The 11,649-nt window shown below is 35.9% G+C and overlaps 1 pseudogene; it reads right to left on the bottom strand.

Annotated features, from left to right (window-relative positions):
• Nucleotides 1–7,004: 7,004 nt before the first annotated feature.
• LOC121040213 (uncharacterized) lies at nt 7,005–7,103 on the bottom strand (annotated as a pseudogene).
• Nucleotides 7,104–11,649: the final 4,546 nt, after the last annotated feature.

Here is an 11,649-nt window from a genome sequence, read left to right as displayed (position 1 = left end):
ACAGAGCATAGCTCTGTCTGTCAAATTATAGAAGTAGCAGTATCTGACCACTAAGGATGAAAGGAATTTGAAAAATGGAAGAGCAGAAAAAAGATAAGGCGGGAAGGAAGGTGGTATTTTAGTTCATACAGAAGTCCTCAGATGTTATTATATGTACCTCTGTGAGGATTGATCAAAGCAGATGAAGTTGGAGCCCTGTTTATCTTCTCTTTGTCTTCCTCCCTACAGGAAGTTTCAAATTGTGCTTTGAGTTATTTTATTTTAGAATGTACCTGAGGCTCAGCATTGAACTTCCTTACTCCTAAGTTTAGAATTAATAATATTTTCTTTTTTTTTATTTTTGGAATTAATAATATTTTCTAACTCTAAAATAAATCCCTATACAGAGTTTAAATAGTGCAGTAAATTATTTTCCTGAATCTCTAAAGTATTATCACAATAAATCTCATTTTGACTGCAAATAGCTTGCTTCTAGCTTGACTCATAAATTTATATAGGTGATTTTCTATGTTATATATAATCTATATATAAGATCTACAGAACTTCTCAACTTACAATGGGGTTACTTCCTGATAAACTGATCTTAAGTTGAAAATATTGTAGGTCCAAATGCAGCTAATACATCGAACCTACCAAACATCATAGCTCAGCCTAGCCTAGCTTCAATGTGCTCAGAACACTTATATTAGCCTACAGTTGGGTAGAACCATCTACCCATGTGTATAAAATAACACAAAGCTTATTTTATAATAAAGTGTTGAATATCTCATGTAATGCATTGACTGCTGTACTGAAAGTGAAAAGCAGAATGGTTGCATAGGTATTCAATGGTTGTCAGTGTGCGAGTGGTTTACCCTCATGATCTCTTGGCTGCCTGGGAGATGCAGTGAGCTGCCCTTGCCCTGCATCACAAGAGAGTATCATGCCTCATATTGTTAGTTCTAGAAAAGATCAAAATCAAAATTGGAAGTACAGTTTCTACTGTATGAGGATCACTTTCCCACCACTGTAAAGTCAAAAAAGTATATGACAAACTGTTATAAGTTGAGGATGGTCTGTATAGTCTGTATATATATTAGAGACATATACAGGTAAACCTTGCTTTGCAAGCATAATTCATTCCAGAAACATGCCTGTATTCCAAAGCACTTGTATATCAAAGTGAATTCCCCCTACGAAATGATGGAAACTCTGATGATTCATTCCACAAGACAAAAATATTCATATAAAAATGATTATGATACTGTAATAAAAATAATAAAGAAAATATAAAATATAAAGAAAAATAAAATTAACCTGCACTTATCTTTGAAAACCTTCATGGCTGGTGTGAGGGAGACAAGAGAGAGGAGGGTTACTGTGTAAGATAACTTTCACTATCACTAATGGGTGTTGACTACAGAACAGTATTAATAAACTCTTGTCATATACTGTATTTAATGTAACAGGCAATAAGGTAGCAGAGGAGAGAATCTATATCTGCAGGCTTCCTAACCTAGAGTGAAGCAAAGCATTCCTAAGCTTCCTCTTGTATGGAAGAGAGACTGTCCATAAGTGCTTTGAAGTGACAAAAAACACACGAGTGCCAGTTGTGGGCACCTTCCAACATTCTGAATAATCATTGATTTCTGCCAAACACCATGGCCTGAGACCGAAATCCGAGAATGGGAGATGATCACCCACAGTCCCACAGTGAGAGAGAGAGAGAGAGAGAGAGAGAGAGAGAGAGAGAGAAGGAGAAGAACCATTGGCTCAGTTGTGATCATGTGAAGTTCAGTGTCATGTACTACTCGTATTGCAAGACACTGCTCATTTATCAAGTTAAAATTTATTAGAAATGTTTTCTCGTCTTATGGAACTCCTGCAGAACTCACAATCAAATGTTTTACTGTACTTTATTGTGTATTATATACCTATCTATATCCCTACCTATATATCTTCTAATTGTTTTGATCTAAGTGTCCTAACAACTTTCTCTTTTCTTTTTTAAAAATGCTTATTTATTATTTTTGAGAGAAAGAGCATGAACAGTGGAGGGGCAGAGAGAGAGGGAGAGAGAGAGAGAATCCAAAGCAGACTCTGTACTCTGGGTGCAGAGCCTGATGTGGTGCTCAAGCTTACAAATCATAAGATCATGACCTGAGCTGAAATCAAGTCAGATGGTTAACTGACTGAGACAGCCAGGCGCCCCATAACAAATTTATTTCTAATTTTGTTTGTCTTAAGAATTTGTAAATCCTGACAAATGCTTACTTCTGAAAGAGGTAAAATGTGGGCTAATTTTTTTTCCTGTATTTTCCCAATATAGTCAGGAAGTACAAATTGGCCCTACTGAGAATCAAATCATTAGAACATAAACATTGTTTCTCACAGGATATAGTCAAGGCCATCATGCAGCAGCTAACATGACTAATCCCCTCCTTCTGAGCAATGATTGCTTTTTACCAACATCACCTCTTGCTCTGACTTAGTCCTCCTTCCTCCTGGATAAAAATTGTTACATCATCAAATCAACACATTTCTCCACTTTCTGACAATATCCAACCCAGAACTGGTCCCTATTTCTCTAGTGTCCCCACAAAATTACTGAATAATGTCCGAAGTCCTGGAAGGAGCCCTCCTAACTCCCCTTTCCTGAAATGCCCTCCAACTTCCCCTGGTGTGTGTTATCCCTTACTTTAGAGAGCTAAACAAAAACTATTTTTGTTTAAATGCAGGAATGCCCCCTTTTGATTTTTGATTGGTGGATTTCAACAATAATGATACAAGGCTCAAAGGAACTCTTTTACTTAATGGCTACACACAAACACACACACACACACACACACACACACACACACACACACACACAGACATTGCCCTAAGTATCAATAAGTCTGTATACAACAGGGGAAAAAATTGTATATTTTATGCAAAAAAGAAATCTTTCTGAGGAAGAACATTTTAGTACCGTTCAGATTTTAAATGAATGGGAAATGCTCCTTCGTGTATGTTTCCAAACCTCCGAGGAGAATCCATTGTCTTTTGGCTGCCTTACAGGTTTGGTCATGTAAGGTGCTAAGCCATTTTAAATGATGCTGGGAATACAAGTCAGTGGGCACAGTGAGTCCCGAGATGATCAATCATATTGCATTTCTGCTAAAACCAATATTTCCATTGTTTATTCTTGTTATTTCAACCTCATGCTTCCCTGGCAGCAACAATGAACTGAGTGGGACAGATTCTGAGAATTTTACTAGCAACAAATATATGTCAAACATTCTTCACCCAAAATATATATTCCAATGAAAAATAAATAGAATTTATACATTTTCCCCAGAAAAAATAACAATTTGTGAGCTAGTTTAGTTTCCTGGCCAGAATTCTGTGAATGCTTTCTGCTATAGTCACAACTTGAGATTTGTTACTTTAAGGATATAAAGGAAGACTATAAAAAAGATTCATAACCTCAAATTACATTAACTGTACATTAAGGGAGATGCACAAATCCCAAGAAATAATGAAATGTCAGGGTTAGAATCATCCCTTTTCAGGTTTAGTGCTCAATCTCCTATGATCTTGCATAAAATGCTATTGCTGTTCACCTTGCTATTAGGAAGTACAATTGATTTGCTTGCAATATTTATTAGTGCATTAGTCATGTACATTAGCACCAAACTGGAAACAAATAATGCTTTACTTCCCTAAGTCTGTGGCAAGCCAATGCAAGTAAAAATGTAGGTACCGATATAAATACAAGCGTGACTCACGCTCCTGAAATATCCTTCCTTTACCCAGATTTACCAGAAAAATTTAGAGGTAAACATATTCCAACCATTTCAATCTTTGATGAATTAGAACAGTTCACATTAGTCAGGTTAATTTTTGTTCTTTCAACTTGGTGTCCTTTTGACAAATTATCAATAAGAGGTCACGAAATAAATCAAAACTGAAAGGAACACTTTATCTGATATTAATAAACACGATAGATCCAACTCCGAGGCTTTCATTTTTGCCAAATATTTATTTCAGCTCAGGTTGTCATCCCCAATTCTGCATAGGACTTGGTTCTTGGTTTCAAAAAAGAGAGAGAAATGTATCTTACACTTGATCTTAGCCAAAAGGCCGAGAAGCGATTAGAGAGAAATGTATCTTCAACCAAATATCGGTAAGTCTGAAGGACTGAAGTTATTCAAAACAATTGTCTTAACCATCACCACCACCACTGCTGCTACCATGTCTGTTTCTACACCCAATTCAAGCCAACTTTAGACAGTTCACTCCATGACCACTTATTTCAATTTCTGTCTCTGGCTACTGGCATACAGATTTTTTCCATCATAAAAACTAAAACGAGCTCTTCCCAAAGGACTTTGGATTTGCTGAATCCTTGGTCCTCATCCTTCTGAGTTTTTTTTCCATGAGAAATCTTGCCTTGTGCAACCATACCCTATCTTCTAACCTTTCAATAATTTCCCAAGACGATTAGCCTCAGGACTGCCCACGCCTCTGCTTTATAGGGGAGATGGGAGCAAAAAAATAGAAGGGCTGATGACATTAATGCATGGCATTGGTAAAATAGTTTTATAAATATTGTGTGTTTATGTATTTTGTACTAGAATCCTGTCTTTTTAATGTTCATTTTTGATTTGGCACTATGTTCAGATCACAGTATTTTTCAAATAGTGCTGTCATTTTACTATTTGAGACTTTGTGAAATCCACACTGTCCAATCTAATAAACTGCCACCATTTATTAAGTGTGTCATGGGTGCCAGATTTTGATACGTTTCCTAAACTTCATAAAACCCTTGCAAGATAGGCATCGCTATCCCATGTGGCATATTGTATTTCTTAAAACTAGCCAGAATCATACCTCCCATTGGGCCTTCCTTTTGCAACTTGACTTTGTTATTCCTTATCAAATTGTCCCAACTATTCTCCACTCTTGAGTCTGGTCAGGCCCTGTATCCTCTAATAAAGAACATAGAGGAGCTGCACTGTGCCATTTCTTACAGCCCTTGACTGGCCTAGCAACTTCTAATTCCTGTCTCTTCCTGTCTCCTGGAAACCAGCAACCATGTAGGATTTGTGACAACCCTAAATCCACTATACTATGAAAAGCTCAAGAAACTTAAAAGGTTCCTGAAGGATGAGATATTACATGAAGAAAGAGAGGCCAAGGAGCATTAAGGTGGCAGGAGAGTCATGAAAAAGCCACCACAACCCAGTCAAATGCCAGAGCACAGGTTCCAGGTGCTGTGATTCAGAGACGACAGTCCCCTCTTGCCAGGCCCAAACTCCCCTTCCATGGAATTGTGAACTTTTGAAAATGTTTGCTATTTTTATCTATAATCTTGGGAGTGTTTCTTAGGCAGAGATAGACAGCTGAAACCGCACCATTTTGAAGAGAAAATGAGGGAAGGTAAGAAATTTGACCTTCCTTAGGGAAAATAAGAAATTTGCCCATGTCCACACAAGTCTAAGGTTGCTAAGCGCAGGATTTGAATCACATTCTCTGAAATATATATCCCATGGTCTTAACCACTACAAAATGCAGAACTTCAATGTATATCTAGAAATATTTTTCTAAAGAGACTCAAGTTGTAAGTAGTACTACAGAGAACATGTTACTTAAGAGAATAATCTCAGTTTATGGGCTACAACATATGTGTGTTTATAACCAAGCAGATGCTCCTAATTACAAATTTATTTTATATATTTATTGAAACAAGATGACATAGTCTCTACTTAGAGACACTTTAATTTAAAATATGTATTTTAAAGCAACAGAACTGCTTGATTTTCTTTCTTTAAAAAATAGGGGCACCTGGGTGGCTCAATTGGTTGAACATCTGACTTCGGCTCTGGTCACGATCTCGCGTTTCGTGGGTTCAATCAACGCGTCGCGGTGTGATGACATCTCAGACCCTGAAACCTGCTTTGGATTCTGTCTCTCTCTCTCTCTCTCTCTCTCTCTCTCTCTCCCTCTCTCACTCTGTCCCTCCCCCACTCATGCTCTGTCTCTCTCAAAAATAAACATTAAAAATTTTTAAAAATATATTTATTTGTATTTTCACCAATTCACTCTAAATTTCCAAAATTTTCAGTAACATTTCAGACCAAATTTACCTAAATTGTGCTTTCCTGTAAATTATTTCTTTAGTGCTCAGCTACAAAAACAAGTCACGGGTACTTGGGTGGCTCAGTCAGTTGAGCATCAGAACCTTGACTTTGGCTCAGGTCATGATCCCAGGGTTGTGGCATCTAGCCCTGCATTCAGCTGCTTAAGATTGTGGAGGCTGCTTAAGATTCTCTCTCTCTTCCACTGCCCCTCTGCCCTGCTTGCCCTCTCCCTTTCTCTCAAATTAATTAATTAATTAATTAATATTTAAAAACATTTAAAAAAAAGAACACGAGTCAAATAAAGGAGAGGTGTTAGATAACATTTTCCAGCTGAGATTTAGGTAAATTGACAAGAAAAAAAAATTCTATGAACAACTGAGGCACCTCAAACTCCAGGCTTCTTCTTTTACACATGTGTGTCTATTTCACACACATTTTTCAGGTTTGACATCTAGACCCATGTTCAAATTTCACCAACCCACCGCAACAACTCGAGCAAAACTCTCTTGACCAAGTTTTTATCAGTCTTGACTGAAGATTTAAGGAACACAAGGCAATGCTCGTTTGCACTCAAAATTCTTGTTTGTCAAAGTTTCTTCATCTATCCTTGGACTTCTCTTTGCATTTTTAGCTCATCTAAAGCCTAGTTTTACTAAAACTCTGTTTTCAATCTGTCTTTCTTTTGCTTTTCCTTTTTTGTCTTTCCTTTCATGAGCACACCAAAGTAGTGAACCTTCAACTTTATTTTATTTTGTTTTATTATTTTATTTTATTTATTGTCTTTCCTTTCATGAGCACATGAAAGTAGTGATCCCTCAACTTTATTTTATTTATTTATTTATTTGTTTGTTTGTTTGTTTGTGTATTTTAATGAATGAATTAATTTTTATTCACTTTTTAAAAAATATGGAACATGAATTTGGGTGTCATCCTTATGCAGGGGCCATGCTAATCTTCTTTGTATCCTTCTATTTTAGTATATGTACTGCCAAAGTGTGCACTCAATTTTATTTATTGTAATGAAACATGTTGTTATTTAATTTTTTTTGTTTTTCTTTTGCAATTTGAGCTCCTACCTCCACCTATTCCCAGAGGCCCTGGTATTCCACCCTAACCGATGTCATAAAAACATTTTCCTTAACAAGAAAATTCTCCCTCATGAGCAACTTTGATGCTAGCTGTGAAAACAATAATGCACTCACCATTTGTTTCATGATTCTGACCACTCTAACTCTGAAGCCTTTGGGGAAGTTACTTAACACGGTGTTAGCTTTCACGAAATAAATATTGAATAACAGCAACCTCAAAATGTTCCTGAGAAAATGAAGTGGAATAAGGAAGATTAAGTCTAATAGAATGAATGAACTTCATCAACAGTCATTTCCTTCCTGCTGATCTCCTGCAACCTTTCCTTATGCCTTTCTCCCAGCTATTAAAATCAATCTAGAGTGTTTCTTCATCTTTAAAATAAATGTTACACAGTATCAACAGAGCTTCCTGTTATTTAAAAATAACTTTTTCTTATCATCTTGTTGCCTATTAGCTTCCACCCCAGTCTGTGGATATGCCTGATTTCATATATAATGTAACCTATTCTCTAGGTATAAATGCATGAAAGTAGGGAGATTTCCTTCATTCTATTTTTATCCTGTACTCCTAAACTCTTGAAAAAAGAATCATACCCTAGAGAACAATTTTAATTTATTCTGTTAAATTGACCATGTACAGCAATCATGCCATAGTATGTGTAAAGACAGTGAAATTTTATTTTTTTTCACAAACAAAAATTATGCTCTACAAGAGTATAAGAGAATGTCTTTGAAATAGTTAAAGTTAAAATAAAGCTATCTTATCAGGCACAAGATATTTCTTGGTTTGATTTTGGGTTTTAGAAAAATTTGTACAGATTATTATAATTAACACAATTATAATTATAATCAAAATAATTGCTATGCTTGTTCTCTGTAAATTTCAATGAAGTGATGGAATTTTTAAATCTTTAGGCTTTGATTAAATGTATTTAGGTTTTTTTGTACTCCCTACATCTATATTACTATGACCTATTCAAAGTAATCCAGAAGTTAAAAAGTCATGTGAATTAAAGATGTGTACAGCAAGAAGTCAGGAAAAGAAAATATGAAAGATATGTTGTCCTTAACATCCCATGCCTATTGTATGAATAGGAAATGTCATCTGCTTGGAATTACAAAAGGTGTTGAGGTATCAAACAGAATTATCCTGAAATATCTGCCAGAGTGAGGACACCCCCTGTTGCTGTTCCACACCACTTCCATCAGAGGAGAGAGATCGGCGGGACTAGAAATGAGGAAATAATAAAAGAGCACATGCAGACAATGTTTCTTACTTCTCTGGGGGGGGGGGGAATAAAAAGTAATCGCATGATGTAGAGTTATGAAAAGGGTAAAAAGTGGGTGGAAATTTTCTTTAAATATTTAGTATTGTGAATGCCTGAGGTAGTGTTTACCTTTAACCTTTATTATATTACATTAATAAGAAGGACATGCTCTAACTTCAGACACAGTTTTGCATCTCCAGATACGATTTGGGGGCTTACCAATTCGAAAAAGTGCAATGATAGGTAAATATAAAACTGCCGCAGATTTGCCTTTTTTTTTTTTTTTTTTAGCTAATGCTAACACTAATTTGCTCCCATGTTTGATTTGACTTCCATTTGCAACAGGTTATCTATACTTGCCTCCAAGCTCCATGGGCATATGGGATTCAGAAATGGCTGATCAAATAATTTTATTTCCAGCCTGCATTTAATTCAGAGATGTGACTGTGACCTAATTTGTTCCAATGAAACAAAATCTCTAGAGCTACTGGACAAAGCACAATTATTTATGTATGCATTTGTTTACTATTGCTGAGAGGAGTAATATGCTCAAAGGAGAGTTACTGTGCAAAAAGGGAGCATGGCTTTGCCTCCAAAACCAAGGGACCAATGCTATGATTTTGTTTTTCCACTTTTCTACAGAGTCCATATTGCATCTCCATCCACTACCAAATTCTCAATGACAATTGAATCTTGAAAGCCTTAAGAGCCAATAGGAAGGGTTACTTGCACTGTCACATGTAAGAGATAGAATTCCCTTGAATGGTTCACCCAAAACTGGCAAGTGAATTAGAAGGTATCAGAGATAGTATCTTAGTAAAAGTGTATAGAAGATATACACAGTTTAATTTTGAGAGAATATGCAAAAATGTCTCTAGAATATTGAATAACATAGGATTTTATTGATGCAGCAGGTTTTTGTAATTTCAAATAATTTATTTTTTAATTTATTTTTTAATTTTTTTAATGTTTATTTATTTTTGAGAGAGAGAGAGACAGACAGAATGTGAGTGGGTTAGGGGCAGAGAGAGGGGAAGACACAGAATCTGAAGCAGGCTCCAGACTCTGAGCTGTCAGCACAGAGACCCATGTGGGGCTCGAACCCACAAGCTGTGAGATCATGACCTGAGCTGAAGTCGGATGCTCAACCAATTGAGCCACCCAGGTACTCCTCAAATAATTTATTTTTAACATCTCTTTCATGTGTGTGACTACCAACATGTTCAGAATACCTGTCCATTTCTTTTTAGTTCTTATTAAATTAGTATTATGAAAATTGTGGAACAGTGGAATACTGTTGGAAATAGTTATATAGTCATAGTCCATGTGAATAAATTTTGGACAATGCAAGACATATTTTGGATGAAAGCAAACTCCTGAAGTTGATTGTTACCAGAGGGAAAAAAAAAGAAGAGGGGTGCCTGTGTGCCTCAGTCGGTTAAGTGACCGACCTCAGCTCAGGTCATAATCTCGGGGTTTGTGAGTTTGAGTCCCATGTTGGGCTCTGTGCTGACAGCTCGGAGTCTGGAGCCTGCTTCAGATTCCGTGTCTACCTGTCTCTCTGCCCCTACCCCACTCGCATTCTGTCTGTCTCTCTCAAAAATAAATAAACATTAATTAAAAAAAAAAAAAAGAAGAGAAATCCATTTCCAGAAGAATAGATACATATCAGATGGTAAGAACTAGATTATTTTGCTTTGGAATAACTGAGTACTAAGTGCTAGGGACTGGAATAATTTTTTTTTTAGCAGAAAATACCCATTCTGACACAATCGTTACTTCTGATAATTATTCTTCAATACCTTCAGCCATACACTTAACCTATTGGAGAATTAAATGGAAATGCTGTAGGAATCATTATCACTGCATCTTTCACATTTTTGATGATAGCTTAATTTTTGGAGTTTCCAAAGAAACAATATTATTCTGTTATTGAGAAAAAATTACACAGGATGAAATGCACAGATCTTATGCATACAACTGATGAGTTTTTGTAAATGCATATACCCAAGCAATCATCCCTCCAAGTAAGATATAAAACTTTTCCATCTCCCAAGAAATTTCCATCATTTCCTTCCAATTATATCTTTGAGCAACTCTCTAGCATCCTACTTCATTCATGTCATAGCAAAACTTCTCTAGATCTGGGAAACCAAGGCTATTTTTTTTTAATTCCAGAGTTTTGTGATTTTTACTCGAATTTTCCAGATCTCCCTCATCATCCCTTCCAGTCCCACCTATCCCACCTCACTTGGGAAAATTATATTCTGATCTATCATCCAAAATTAGTGGTGCCTATACTTAAGGAGGCAAATGATGTGATGGTATGTAGCTTTCAGGAAATACATTGTTTTACAGAATAGATATACAATCTTCCAGTCTTTGCTCAGGAAACTGTGGCTATTTAGATATACGAGCTGGATGCCATTGTAATCTATTGATTAGTATAAGCTTTACTATTGTCAAGTGATAAATGAAATTTGACCCTAGTTTACCTCAGGGTAAGGCCAAAAGAATCGTAAAGAAAGCTGCTGGTAGTATTTCTGTCTCTAAATATACTATTTGAAATAAATATGGCAGTTCACTCAGGTTGAGTACAATAAAAAAGGAATAGATATTATGTGGGTAATATTTCTAAAAGAAGAGATGATCATCATGCAGAAACAGTACATACCTATTTATCACCACAAACTTATTCAGACATTTATTAACTATTTGGTGCTGACAAACTCAAGTGGACATTTCAATTAATTCAAGATTTGGGGAACAAAACTTATTGTAAGGACTCATTTGGAGGAAATCTGAGTACACTGTTGAAATATCATCGCAATAAAAAAATTGATACAAAATGGATATACATGGAATGTTATTTATTCAACTCAACATAGACATGATTTATTCAATTTAATAAATGTGTAATTGAGTTTCTACTTATACATGTGGTTGTGTGCTTAATGCTAATTTCATATGTGGTTACACACAAAAATATTATTGACACCTTTATTAGGCTACAGTAGGTGTTGTAGATAGATACTGATTTTACGGAATGCCTTCTTAATCTCCTGTAAGGAAGGCACAAGCACACCAAACATTCCCATCTACTTCTTACACATTTTTCAGGTCCCATGCAATTAGGTCGGGCCAAATTACTACTCTAGTCAATGGGCTGGGGCAGAAGTGACTTGTTTT

This window comes from Herpailurus yagouaroundi, unplaced genomic scaffold (genome assembly GCF_014898765.1).
Source record: "Herpailurus yagouaroundi ecotype Mexico unplaced genomic scaffold, PumYag 28, whole genome shotgun sequence".
Classification (NCBI taxonomy): Eukaryota; Metazoa; Chordata; class Mammalia; order Carnivora; family Felidae; genus Herpailurus; species Herpailurus yagouaroundi.
This window is presented reverse-complemented; position numbering and strand designations above follow the sequence as displayed.